The sequence below is a fragment of the Cervus elaphus genome, chromosome 20 (genome assembly GCF_910594005.1).
Source record: "Cervus elaphus chromosome 20, mCerEla1.1, whole genome shotgun sequence".
Classification (NCBI taxonomy): Eukaryota; Metazoa; Chordata; class Mammalia; order Artiodactyla; family Cervidae; genus Cervus; species Cervus elaphus.
In genome coordinates this window covers 119593839-119608309 of record NC_057834.1, presented here as the reverse complement: position 1 = coordinate 119608309, position 14471 = coordinate 119593839, and the positions used below count along the sequence as shown (strand labels likewise).

Below are 14471 nucleotides of genomic sequence, written 5' to 3'. Positions count from 1 at the left end.
TGACTGTATGCCAATACAAAATTGGGCTGCTGGCTCAGAGGGTAAAGAGTCTGCCTGCAATTTAGGAGACCCAGATTTGATCCCTGGGTCAGGAAGATCCCCTAAAGAATGGAATAGCAACCCACTCCAGTATTCCTGCCTGGAGAATTCCATGGACAGAGGAGCCTGGCATATTCCAGTCATAGCGTTGCAAAGAGTTGGACCCAGCTGAGTGACTAACACTTTCTTTTCAATAGAAAATACAAAGACTAAAAAAATAAAATAAAAATAAAAATAAAACCATGCAGATAAAAAATAAAGCTTCCTTAGATAGATTATCCCTTTATTATCTTATTTAGCAGTGTGATATTGCACAGAACCAGTGTTTAATTTCTGTAGTATCAAATAACCTTGAAGTACCCCACTTGACCACATGAATCATTTTTATTTATCCAATGCAACTGAAAATTTCAAACACTCCCTCCTTTTTTTAACCCTACAGTAGGTTAATGCATACTGAGGTTAAGGATGCTCATGTATTTTTTAAGTTTTCAGTGACTTGTCTATGTGAATACCTTTATTTTCCATCTTAAGAAATGAGAGAATATAAATTTGAAATACAGTGAAAGATGGCCACTACTGAAATATGGCAGTCTTAGTTTAAAATAAAAAAGCCTTGGGCTTGTGTAATTAATGTTTAGAGAAATTTTATTGGAAGAAATTTTAAGAGAAGTTGACGTGAAGACAGAAGCAGAGGGATGTTTGAAGATGCTGCTGGATTCATATAGGAAGGAGGGCCCAGAGCCAAGGAATGCAAGGATTGCAGTTCTAGATGCAGAAGAGGCAAAGAGCAGGGGTGCTGTCCTAGATCCTTGGAGTGAGGCACACCAACATTTTGGTTGTGTCCAGGGAAACCCATTTCACATTTCTGACTCCATAGCTGTCAGAGAATAACTGTGCTGTTCTAAGTCCCTACATGTGTGTGCATGCTAAGCCACTTCAGTCATGTCCAACTCTTTGGGATCCTATGGATTGTAACCTGCCAGGCTCCTCTGTCCATTGGATTCTCCAGGCTAGAATACTGGAGTGGGTTGCCCTGCTCTCCTTCAGGGGATCTTTCCCACCAGGGATTGAACTCATGTCTCCTGCATTACAGGCAGATTCTTTACCACTAGCGTCACCTGGGAAGGCCTCTTAGTCCCTAATACTGTGGTTAATTATTTTAGCAGCAAAAAGAAGTGAATACAGGGAAAGACAGGCAAGCAGAAGGGGAGGAACAAAGGGAGATATTAGACAGAGTGGAGGAGGGAAGTCTGCTGGGCAGGAGGCAGCAGATGAGGCAGGCTAGCAGGTGGGCAGATCGAAGCAGGAGTGGGCACAGAGGCAAGGACAGGAGCAAGTGACAGTAAGACAAGATGGCAGGCAGGGGCCCTCAGAGCTTGTCCTTGTCCTCAGCTGGATCAGAGGAGCTTCCTGTGCTGTAAGTGGATCCCATTTTTGGATCTCAGCACAGTGACTGAAAGGGGCACAGGGCTCCTGGAGGGATCCGGTGACAGCTCAAAACGAAGCAAGGTCAGGGTCACGGCCACCTTCAACTCAGTCATAGCAAACTGCTTCCCGATGCAGTTCCTGGATTGGGAGCTAAAAAGGAAGCAAGCAGAGGCTTCTAACCCCTGCTGAGAACAGGGATTCAGGGCTGTCCTCCACGTGGCCCAGCCCTGATCCCTTCCTTACATGAAACACTGAACTCACTACGCAAGCCTTGGTCCAGAGTTTCCCCCTGATCTATGACAAAGCCCACCTCTCTAAGGACTAGCTCGTAACTCCTAATTCTGCTCTCAGCAGGAAATCCTGCTGGGGAGCGTCCACACTCTAAGCCAGGCAGTCAAGTCAAATGTGTCAGGAAATGTGAAGTAGAACTTTGTTCACAGGTCCACAGGCAGTTTCTGCTTTCAGGCCAGGTCAGGCACTGTATGCGGTGAGGGGGGCCACACCCTCCAGTCCTTGTCTTCTATATGGAAACACAGGGACCTGAATCCCCAGACATGACAAGACAGAATCAGTAAGGAAGTCAGAATGGCAACAGGACATCATGTCTGTCATTTTTATAAAAATGTAATTTTATTTATTTGGTTAGTTTTGGTTGTGATGGGTCTTTGTTACTATGTGGGCTTTTCTCTAGTTGTGGAGAACAGGGGCTACACTCAAGTTGCAGTGCACAAGCTTCCCATTGCACTGGCCCCTCTTGTTGCAGCACAGTCTCCAGAGTTCGTGGGCTTCAGTAGTTGCAGCACGGGGACTCAGAAGTCGTGGCTCCCAGGCTCTAGAGCACAGGCTGTGGTGCACGGGCTTAGTTACCCTGTGGTATGTGGGATCTTCCTGGATCAGGGATGGATCTTCCTGGATCTGGGATCGAACCCTCATCACCTGCATTGACAGACTGATTCTTTACCACTGAGTCACCTGGGAAGCCCCACCCCACCCCATGTTTGTTTTGAATAGCGATATTTGTTTCTTTCACTTTTATGTTCCAATTTTCTAGTACAGGACTTGGCACACACTGACAGGCTTAATACATAGTTTTATAGTTGAACAGTGTTAATTAAACGGAAAAAACCAACCCAGACTGAAATGAGTATAGTAAACATTAACTCTGACCTAGGGATAGAGCTGCCTACTCCCCTCTGTCCTCTAGTGGCAACCCCATCAAGGGCAGACATGTCTACAAGAAAGGACTGGACCCTGGCAGAAGCCAAATTCCAGAGTACATTCTGGAAGATTCTTTGCCTCAGACCTGTTTTATGAACATTGAGTCACCAACTGAAAATTTCACAGAATTATGGATTTAGGAAAAAATATGTTTCTGCTAAGAAAGATATAAAGTTGTGGAAGTTACTATTTCAGTGGAGGATCTATAGCCATTAAGGTTTTCAGAGCATACATTTAGGGAGTGTATTATCCAGGTCAACAGCTATTTCAAGGGTGCCTTATATTTTACATGCGATGGACTTTTCAAATGCTAGTGTCAAATTCAAAATAGTTTTGACTTGTCCTTGACTGTCTTCCACTTAATGCTTTTTGCCAATATTAGACTGTTTGGATTTTAGGACTGTGGAATATAAGCCCTGCTACACATAAAGAATTTTAACAGCTGGGAAACGTGTAATGTTTATAGGAATATGCAGCCAAAATTTCCTTCAGATGGACTACAGAAATAGAGAACACACACATGACTGTGTAACTTTCTTCAAATGGCAACTGTAACTGATCACAGACATGACTTGAAGCCTCAGGGCACAGAGGGCAGCTGGAAATCCAAACTCATGCAAACACAACAGATACAGTGAGGGGCTAGTTGATGAATTAAGCAGAAAAGGCAGTGGGCTGGACTAGGAATGTGGTAAAAGAGAGAAACACTTTTAAAGATGACTGATAATTGTGAAAACAAACATCTGAAGTTCAACTTTCATAAAAACTTCTAAAACTAAAAAGTCATACTCTTTTTTTAAAATATAAATTTATTTTAATTGGAGGCTAATTACAATATTGTAGTGGTTTTGCCATACATTGACATGAATCCACCATATGTGTACATGTGTTCCCCACCCTGAACCCCCCTCCCCCCTCCCTCCCCATCCCATCCCTCTGGGTCATCCCAGTGCACCAGCCCCGAGGACCCTGTCTCATGCATCAAACCTGGACTGGCGATTCGTTTCACATATGATAATATACATGTTTCACTCTAAAAGTGAGGAAAATCCAAGAATAATTTAGATAGGCCACTGACATGGAAATGTGGCCAGTCATTGTGGATGATGTCAGGAGGTCAATATCTCCGTGGCAGGCCCTGATGGAATTTTTAAACATGGAGACCCATGCCTTCTTCTTAACAAACACATCAGCATACAAGAACATAACTGCGTATACTTCATATGAATGTAGACAGTCACACACATCGGGTAGCAACCAGTCACACATCTTCCCCAAGTACAAAGGCCTCACCTGGATCATCCTGAGAAGGGGAGGAAGGCATGGTTGTGTCCAGCAGAACCCGGTGCAGACTAGGATGGGTCAAACACCTGAAGAGAGACTACCGGGGCCAGGACAGGTGAGGTCAAACTCCTCCCACCAATCCACCAGGGGACAAGTATCACAGAGCAGGAGCCAGTGAAGGAGTTGGTGTGGAGAGAGCATCCAGTCCCCTTCTCCTGTGGCCATGATACTGAAGAGGAAAATTTAAAACCTTGCATCCAGCTGGAAATAACCTCATGCTCTTTCTGTTTCTGCAACTCAGCTAGCTCCTGAAAAGTCATGTAAATTACATAGTTTCAGGAAGACAGAAACTTACAATGCTAGGAGCTGAAACTTACCTCCCTCACCCTTGTCAATTACCCAGCCCCTGTACTCCTACTTAACCATGTTTGTTTGTGGAAAGGTCAGGCATCGCCTCTGCTGTGTCCTAACTGCTGCTTCTGCCTGCATGAGACCCCTAGTTTGAACTTGTCTATAAAGAGTTAGAGATGCCCACTAAAGTCTGGTGTCATGCACAGTCTATAAAAACTCTGTAACTCGGTTGTTCAAGCCTTAGAACTAGAAGTGTTAACTCCTCTGGGCTCCAGCGTAGTAAACCTGAGTTTTCCAACTCTCCGAATGTGGTGCTTGGTTTCTCAACAGACAAACTTCTGCAACAGTATCTGAAGGAAATGGTGGTCTTACAAGACAGGCAGGCTGGGAATGACAAAGCACATGAGCAGAGATTAGGACTAGCTGACCATGGCCCCGAATTGAGCAGTAAAATAATTCACAGGTTACATTTAGGAGCAACTCAGGTGACAACCTATATTTATCAAAGTGCCATCATGGCCCTTGGGGAATGTGAAGTAACTCATTTAATCCTCACATAGCCCTCAAGGAAGGCAGTCCTGTCCCCATGATAAGATGAAGCCCCTGAGCCTCCAAGAGGTAAGGGATGTGTCTATGATCACAGAACTGGGAAGGGGCAGGGCTGGGATTCAGACCCACTGGGAGGTGAGCCAGTGGGTGGCCTCCAGCCGTGGCAGGGCTCTCAGACCTCATCATCAGCTGTCTCTGCCACCCATCAGAGGGCTCCTCTGAGACTGGACCATCTGACCCATAACAGTGGAGTTCCTGATCCTTCCTATACTTAGACCCCATATGAAAGAATCACACCTCCTCTGGCTTTGGTCTGCTCTTCTCTGAAGCCTTCACATCTCAAGGAATTAGACTTTTAGTGTCTATTACAAGACAACATTCAGGAGCAAACATTTGTTTGTTGACCTTTCTATGTGTTCAGGTTCTGTGTCATGCATTTCATACACCTTATCTGAGTTCAGTTCAGTTGCTCAGTCGTGTCTGACTCTTTGTGACCCCATGAGCTGCAGCACTCCAGGCTTCCCTGTCCATCACCAACTCCCAGAGCTTGCTCAAACTCATGTTGTCCCCTTCTCCTTCTGCCTTCAATCTTTCCCATTGTAAGGTAAGGAGGTTAGAGAAGGCGAGGTTCAGAAAAAGAACGAGACCAGCACTTTACAGGAACAGATCACCTTTAATGAGGCGAAAAGGGGCAGCAGTCAGATAGATTAGCGAGCTGCTGCACTTATCCAAGAAAAGAGTGAATATATATAGGCATGTATGTGGAAAGTTACTGTCTTAAGGGGGCCTGTTCTTCTCCAAGGTTGTTTGGAGTAGTTATCTCTTAAACGGCTGGGGCAAGGAATTTTGGAGATCAGCCAGAGTCTGGACCAGCTGGGAGCTGGGCATAATCAACCTTAATGTCCATTTTTTTCTTCAGGTGAGAGAGTTCTTTGTTTTGCATAGAATGGTGGGGGGACCTGGAGGGGACTTTTAACTCCAGGCTATTTTGAGCCTTGTAACTTTCCTTCATTCCAGACCCTAAGGAATATATAGAAAAAGAGAAAGAGAGGTGGGCGCCATTAATGTTTAAGGCTTCTTCATGCTGATAAATCAGGGTCAGGGATTAGTGGTCTGGGAGGAAGGGAGTCTAAGGCTCATAGTGTTGATTTTTTACTTTAGCCATTAGGGTCTCAAGCAAAAGAACAGTCTTGACTTGGTCTCGGGAAATGGCTTGGATTTGGTCTTGGAGGAATCTCTGGAAAAGATTAAGCAAACAAGGTCCACAGGTGAGAAGGAGGATGATAAAAATGAATGGTCTGAGAAGGGGTAAAATTTATAAAAGGTTTTTTGTAGACACAGGCTGGAGACGTAATTTTCAACGTGTTCGAGCGTGGATCCTTGAGGACTCGAGACCCAGATACCTGCTGGAAGTTGTTTCAGGAATAATTGTAGCTGTGAAACCGACAGGCTCATCTGTCGCCAGTTGGGGCTGGTGGAAGTCGTGAGAACTTTAGAGTTGTAGGGCCTGTGTGAGAAACTTGATAAGTATTAGTCTGGCAAAAGCATTTTCATCATTGGGCTGCATAACCTTTTTTTTTTTAACCGGGTGATGTGTACCCAAGGGGTGATTTCTTTTAATTTTGTAGCAGTAGGGGTTAGCAGAATTACCATGTAGGGTCTTTGCCATTTGGGGGTTAGATCTGAGTGGGACTGAACTGTCATATAGACTTTGTCTCCTATTTGAAGGGATGGGTATGGAAGATTGGGGTGTGGTCGAGGGAGTAAGTTATTCATATGTTGCCAAAGGGCATCTCATATCTGGGCAAGTAAAGGAAAAGGAAGGTGGAAGGTGGTTTGGGACTGTCTTGGGAGGGGGGAAGACCCAAAGGTATTATGGGCCTCCCATACATGGCCTCGAATGGACTGACATTTAAGGGTTTTTTTTTTTTTTTTTTTTTGGTAAGGCCTGGAACTTTAAGAGGGCTAAAGGGAGGAGTTTAGTCCAGTCTTGATGAAGTTTGATTGTTAATTTGGTCAGAGTTTCTTTTAGGACTTGGTTGGCTCTCTCTACCTTACTGGAAGATGAGGGATGATAAGGAATATGAAACCCCTAAGGAACTGGAAGGGCTTGTGCAATATTTTGGGTGATTTGGGATGTGAATGGGGGCCCGTTGTCAGACTGGAGGGAGGAAGACATTTCAAACCTTGGGAGGATTTCCATAAGAATAAGCTGAGCCACAGTAGGGGTTCATTTGTTAGTAGTCAGAAAAGCTTCAACTTGTCTAGAAAATGTATCTACAAAGACTAGGAGAAATGTAACCCTTTTTACAGGTGGCATGTGGGTGAAATCTATCTGTCAGTCTTGTGCAGGAAGATGTCTGAATTTGGTGGGTGGGGAAAGGAGGGGGGCGAATGTTAGGGTTTGTCTGCTGACAAATAGTACAAGTTTGGGTCAGATTATTTAAATAAGTCACATTGTCCTTAGTCAGTTTAATAAAGTTCTGAAGGAAAGCCTGAAGTAGTTTTGCAGAGGGGTGGAAAAGCGAATGTAAATATGAAAGTAACGTGTGGATGTTAGGCTCATCAATTTGGGCTATAATAAAGACAGGACTAACAGAGGCGGCCTGCCGCTTTATGTCCTGATCTGTTATGTTGTTATAAAAGGAGATAGGACTATGTCGCTGATGTCTCCAGCAATGTATTACAGCAGCTTGTTTTGGGAGCTGAGCTGCATGGAGGAGTTCAGAAATAAAAGAAGCATTGAGAATAGGTGTGTTTTCGTAAGTGAGGAATTTCCTCTCCCTCCAGATTATAATGTTAGAATGTAATATGTTATAGACATATTTGGAGTCAGTGTAAATGTTTATCTTTTGGTCTTTGGCTAGGGTCAAAGCTTGTGTAAGAGCTATCAGTTCAGCCTGTAGTGAGGATGTGTGAGTTGGAGTGTGGCTGACTTGATGAGGTGAGGAGGGATAACTTTGTTGGGCTGTCCCTGAACTATAGTGTATCGAGCCTCAAATGGGGCTTGTTTTTGGGCAGTGTCATCTGTGAACTAGGATGGAACTTTGGGGTCAGCAAGGGGCTGATCAGTTATATGTTTAAAAGGATTAAGTGTCATACCTAAGGTCTGAACACAGTCATGAAATAGGTGTTTTGTTTCTGGATCTGGTGTAGGAAGTAAGCTAGCAGGATTAAGAGGTTTACAAGGCATAAAAGAAAAGGATGGGTCAAGGAGGTGTGTGTGGAGGATTTGTAGTCGAGCAGGGGGCAGAGAAAGAAAAGCCCGATGGGAGAGTAAATCTTGGAAGGAATGAGGTGAGCGTACATTTAGAGGAGCATTTCGGGTTAGTTTTTGGGCTTCAGTTATTACAAGGGTGGTTGCAGCTATGTAGGAGGGGGTTCTGTTGTAGCGGACGTGAGTAATAAGCTAGTGGGGTTAAGGGGAGAGCAGGGGGAGAATGAGACCTGAGGGTCGAGGAGAAAGGCATGTAGGACCTGTACCCTGGAAAGGGGAAGGGAGAGGAAAGCCCGATGGGATAGTAAGTCTCGGAAGGTGTGTGGAGAAAAGACTGTTAAAGGGGCATGTCTAGAGAGATTATTTGCTTCAGGTACGAAGGCTGCGGTAGCAGCCATGGCCTGTATGGAGGGAGGCCACCCATTGGTCACCATGTCAAGCTGTTTTGACTGATAGTCTATGGGAGCCCAGGGGTCTCCAGCCCACTAACATAGAAGTCCCAGGGCCTGTCCTTGGTTGGAATGGGCAAAGAGAGAGAATGGCATGGTGTGATCTGGCCAGTGGAGAGTTGGCACTCGGAGGAGGCTCTGGGTGAGCAGGCAAATAGGATTGTCCAACGAGGAAGGGTTAAAGAGGGGCTCATCTAGACATCTTTTAGTTGCTTCATAGAGTGGCTTTGCAATGAGGGAGAAGTTAGGGATCCAGATACGGAAAAAGTTTAGGAGGCAGAGAATAGACTGGAGTTCTCTTTTTGTTTTTGGAAGTGTACAGTTAATTAAGGCCTGGATTCTATCTGGGGGAATAGTTTTTTGTTGGTGGGATATGGAGAGCCCCAGGAGGTGACATTTGTCTGTACTACTTTGTCCTTGGATTGGGACACCCGATAACCCCAGGATCCCAGGGCCCCAAGGAGTTTGGCAGTATGTTGGAGGCAGAGTTTTTGGGTTGGGCTACAAAGGAGGAGGTCATCTACATATTGGAGGAGAAGACTTGGGGCTAGGTCAAGTGTCTGTAGGTCCTTTTGTAAAGCCTGTCCAAAAAAGTGTGGGCTGTCTCTGAACCCCTGGGGGAGAACTGTCCATGTTAGTTGTTGGGAAACATGAGTCTCGGGGTCTTGTCAGGTGAAGGTGAAAAGAGGTTGGGGGGAGGGTGGATGGGGATGGTTAAAAAGGCATCTTTGAGATCCAATACTATGAATTGGGTTGCAGTTGGGGGTGTGGTAGACAGAAGGGTCTAAGGGTTAGGGACTACTGGGAATGTCAGCATGATGGCCTCATTGATTTTTCACAGATCCTGGACCAGTCTCCAAGAGTTTTGTCTCTTCTTTACTTCCAGAATAGGGGTGTTGTGTGGTGAATGGGTAGGAATTAAGACAAGAGGCCTGAAGAAGATGGTCTATGATAGGCTTAAGTCCCTTGTGGGCCTCCGGGGTGAGAGAGTACTGTTGTTGGGTGATTATAGTCAAGGGGTCCTTTAGGGTGATGTGGACTGGGGGATGATGTTTGGCTATGGATGGGTGATCAGTGTCCCAGACTTGGGGGTCTAAGGTGGGTTGATATAAGGGAAGGTTAGGGGTGAGGGATAGGGATGGTCTAGGTGCCACCTGCATGCAGAATATAGAGACTGTTATCAGGATGGGGGGGGTATGGTAATAAAGACTCCCAATTTGGATAACAAATCTCTCCCTAGGAGTGCCATTGGGCACTGAGGCATTATGAGGAAAGAGTGTATGAGGGTCGATTTTCTAAATTGACAGAGTAATGAAGGGCTGATTTTTGGCCTTAAGGGAACTCCAGAGACCCCCTTGATTGTGGGTTCTGAGTCTTGAGTTGGGTCAGAGTAGGAAGTTAAGAGAGAGAAAGCGGTTCCAGTGTCTATTATAAAGTAGGTCTTTTTTTTCAGCCACTACCCATCTACCATAAGTTCTGAACTCGTGACACAGACCAGGGGGCTGGAACCCGGGACCCGTCATTGGAACAACTCTCGTAGGGTTGGGCTGGGGTTTTGGGGAGAAGTGGGGATGTCTCCAGGGGCGCCAGGGTGTCCCTGTGGACATTTCACTCTCCAGGTCTGGGAGGTTGGGACCTCCCCAGGGGTGTCAGGGCATCCCTGGGGACAATCCACCTCTCAGTGTCCCCACTGACCACAGGTTGGGAATGTTTTTGTGGGGGGCCGTGGGTTTAGGCATGGTTTTGTCCAGTGTCCTGACTGGTTGCATCGGAAGCAGGGTCCGGGAGGGAGTCTTAAGTTTTAGTCTGGGATGACTTGGGCCGGGTTGATCTCTTCTCTTAACTGCTGCTGCCAAAAGGGCATATTTAGCTTTTCTCTCATGGTCTTTTTCTCTCTTAGCCTCTTCCTCTCTATTACTGAACACCTTGAAGGCTACTTCTAGAAGATCTCTTTGGGGGGTCTCAGGGCCCTTTTCTAGCTGGCGTAGTTTTCAGCAAATATCAGGGGCTGATTGGCTTATGAACTGGACATGTAGGTACCCAAGTCTGACGGGGATGGAAATATCTAGATTAGTGTGTTTTTGGACTGCCTCAGGAAGCCGTAAAAGAAAAAGGGTAGGATTTTTATCTTTTTTTTGAGTCACTTCCCTAATCTTATCGTAGTTAATATGAATGTGAGAGCTTTTTAGTATTTTTTCTAGTAAACAGGTGATCATGATTCAGGTACTGGATGTCAGCATCGCCTGTTTGATATGTCCACCATGGCTCAGTTAAAGGGACTATATCCTCAACCATCAGATTAGTCTTATCTTGGTTATGGAGCTGATCAGCATGAGTCCGGGCTGTCTGTCATATCCGTTTCTTTTTATCAGGAGTTAAAGTGGCATTTCAGTTCAGTTCAGTTCAGTTACTCAGTCGTGTCTGACTCTTTGTGACCCCATGAATTGCAGCAGGCCAGGCCTCCCTGTCCATCACAAACTCCCCGAGTCCACACAAACCCATGTCCATCAAGTCAGTGATGACATCCAACCATCTCATCCTCTGTCGTCCCCTTCTCCTCCTGCCCCCAATCCCTTCCAGCATCAGGGTCTTTTCCAATGAGTCAACTCTTTGCATCAGGTGGCCAAAGTATTGGAGTTTCAGCTTCAGCATCAGTCCTTCCAATGAACACCCAGGACTGATCTCCTTTAGGATGGACTGGTTGGATCTCCTTGCAGTCCAAGGGACTCTCAAGAGCCTTCTCCAACACCACAGTTCAAAAGCATCAATTTTTCAGTGCTCAGCTTTCTTCACACTCCAACGTTGACATCCATACATGACCACTGGAAAAACCATAGCCTTGACCAGACGGACCTTTGTTGGCAAAGTAATGTCTCTGCTTTTTAATATGCTATCTAGGTTGGTCATAACTTTCCTTCCAAGGAGTAAGCGTCTTCTAATTTCATGGCTGCAATCACCATCTGCAGTGATTTTGGAGTCCCAAAAATTAAAGTCTGACACTGTTTCCAACTGTCGCCCCATCTATTTCCCATGAAGTGATGGGACCAGATGCCATGATCTTAGATTTTAGGATGTAATAAAGATCATTTTAGGTTAAATGATATGTGTAAGGCAGAGGAATTTTTTCTGTATCTGGTAGGATTTTTTGAAAAGGATCCCAATTTTTTTTTTTTTCAATTTGGCTCATATCAGAAATCGAGAAAGGCACATGAACCCATGTAGGGCCCTCTGGTCCCACTACCTCTCTGAGAGGAAATGTGTTTGCTTTAGGTCCTGGCCAATGGAGGTGGGAATCTTTTGGGGGGTTTTGGAGTCATCGCTTTCTGTTTTGGAGGAGGAAGGGCTAGAGGATGGGGTCTCATCTCCAGAAGCTTTTTCTCCAGGGCAGTAGGGAGGAGGCTCATCTGTCTGGTCAAATTGGGGGCTAAGGGTTTTAGATTTGGAGTCTTTTGTAATGGAGGGGGAGAGAGAGCAGAGGAGGATTTGATAGGTAGAACAGTCTTTGTAGAGAGAAGGACTGCTTTAAGGTCTCAGAAGGCTTGAGTATAGGGGACCTTTGGCCATTTGCCATTCTGTTTGAGGAAGTTAGTGAGATCTGATAAAATACTGAAATCGAAAGTCCCTAACTCAGACCAGCGGTTTTGGTTGTCTAATTGGTATTGAGGCCAGATCTGTATACAGAGTTGTTTTAAGCGGTTAGCTTTGAGTTCAGTGAGTGAGAGTGATCTGAGATTTTTGAGAACACAGGCCAGAGGGGAATCTTTTGGGACAGATTGGCCAGACCCCATAATTGAAAGGCAAGCAGAGGCTCCTATTGGGAACTTGAGTCATCACCCGTAGTTGCAATCAGAGTTACGAGAAGAGAGTTCTGTGTCGAGGTGGAGCGTCCCCTACTGTTGTCTACAGAGTGGCCCTAGGCCAGGGGTCCCTGGGACCCAGAGAGGACTGGGTTCTAGGGCGCCTCTAGAACGCCGTCTGGATCTTACCTTAATCCAGGGGCCAGCTCGAGTGGAATGTTGCATGTAGAGTGGCCGAATGGCAAAAGGCCTCTGTCCTGGAGTAGGTCAGTCTTGTGGAAAAGAAAGTGTAGAGAAAAGAGGAAGAGAGAGAGACAGGCCAATATTTGTCAGGTTACGTGGAAAATCAATAAAGCCCTTACACAGGACTTGTACCGCTCAAGAAGGCACAGGGCGTCCTCTCGAGGAGGTCTTCAAAGCCTGGGTGGGAAAGTGAGCTCGGCAGGCTTCCACGCTCTGAAGAGCTGGCTGTGGAGAACGAGAAGGAACCTCAACCTCCCGGGTTTCGGCACCAAAAATGTAAGGTAAGGGAGTTAGAGAAGGCGAGGTTCAGAAAAAGAACGAGACCGGCACTTTACAGGAACAGATCACCTTTAATGAGGTGAAAGGGGGCAGGAGTCAGATTAGTGAGCTGCTGCACTTACCCAAGAAAAGAGTGAATATATATAGGCATGTATGTGGAAAGTTACTGTCTTAAGGGGGCCTGTTCTTCTCCAAGGTTGTTTGGAGTAGTTATCTCTTAAACAGCTGGGGCAGGGAATTTTGGAGATCAGCCAGAGGCTGGACCAGCTGGGAGCTGGGCATAATCAACCTCAATGTCCTTGTTTTTCCTCAGGTGAGAGAGTTCTTTGTTTTGCATAGAATTGTGGGGAGGACCTGGAAGGGAGTTTTAACTCCAGGCTATTTTGAGCTGTATAACTTTCCTTCACCCATCATCAGGGTCTTTTCTAATGAGTCAGTTCTTCGCATCAGGTGGCCAAAGTATTGGAGTTTCAGCTTCAGTATCAGACCTTCGAATGAATATTCAGAACTGATTTCCTTTAGGATTGACAGGTTTGCTCTCCTTGCAGTCCAAGGGACTCTCAAGAGTCTTCTCCAACACCACAGTTCAAAAGCATCAATTCTTCAGTGCTCAGCTTTCTTTATGGTCCAACTCTCAAATCCACACATGACTACTGGAAAACCATAGCTTGACTAGACGGATGTTTGTTGGCAAAGTAATGGCTCTGCTTTATAGTATGCTGTCTAGGTTACTCATAGCTTTTCTTCCAAGGAGCAAGTGACTTTACAGAGTAAATAATTACCTTAAGTTGGATACAATAGTCATGTCATCCCACAACTGGAAAAGCACATGTGGATTTCTGATGTACCACGTGGTCCTACAGAGTGATTAGCTGAGTGGTGAGATGAAGTTCATACATGCAGGTAAGGAATGTCCATCAGGGAAGGTAGATTGGCTTGCTGAACTCTCTGCCAGTAACTGGTACTGGTGGGTAGAATCTCAGTGCCTCCTTGATGCACATGGTGGTGTAGGGCATCTGGTCCAGATGGTCCCCAAAAGGAAGCCCATCTGAGGGCAAGCCAGACTGGACAACCAGGGATTCTCTCTACTTCAGGTGGGACAGGATTCTTCCATCTCCGGGACACTCACCAGGTGATGGAGGTGCCATCCCCCAGGAGGCTCTGGATCTCTTCCAGGCACCTCTGCTGATGCACAGGGTGGGAGACCAGAGCATAGAGGATCCAGGAGATGCCACTGGCTGTGGTGTCATGACCCTTGAACATGAACTTTTCCACCTCGGCATGGAGGTCCTTGTCAGATAAGCTGCTCACATTCTCCATCTGTGGAGGCAGGGTCAGAGTGCAGGGTCTGCCCTTCCTGTGTGCTTCTGACCAATGGCTCAGGCCTCTCCTGCCCACACTCACTCTGGCAAAGAGGAAGATGTCCAGGAAGTCCAAGGGCCTGCATTTCCTCTCCTTCTCTAGCTCTCCCTCCTTCTGCAGGTGAGACTTTCTCCCCTTGATCACTGCATCTGTCCCAGAAGAGTGCTTCCCAGCCAGAGCTCAGGACTCTGGGGGCCCAGATGCAGCCTCACCATAGTCCCAAATTCTTATCTCTATATGGCAGTAGCACAT

General features: G+C 46.0%; 1 pseudogene; it reads right to left on the bottom strand.

The window, feature by feature from the left end:
• Positions 1 to 12693: 12693 nt before the first annotated feature.
• On the bottom strand, positions 12694 to 14471 carry LOC122676811 (annotated as a pseudogene).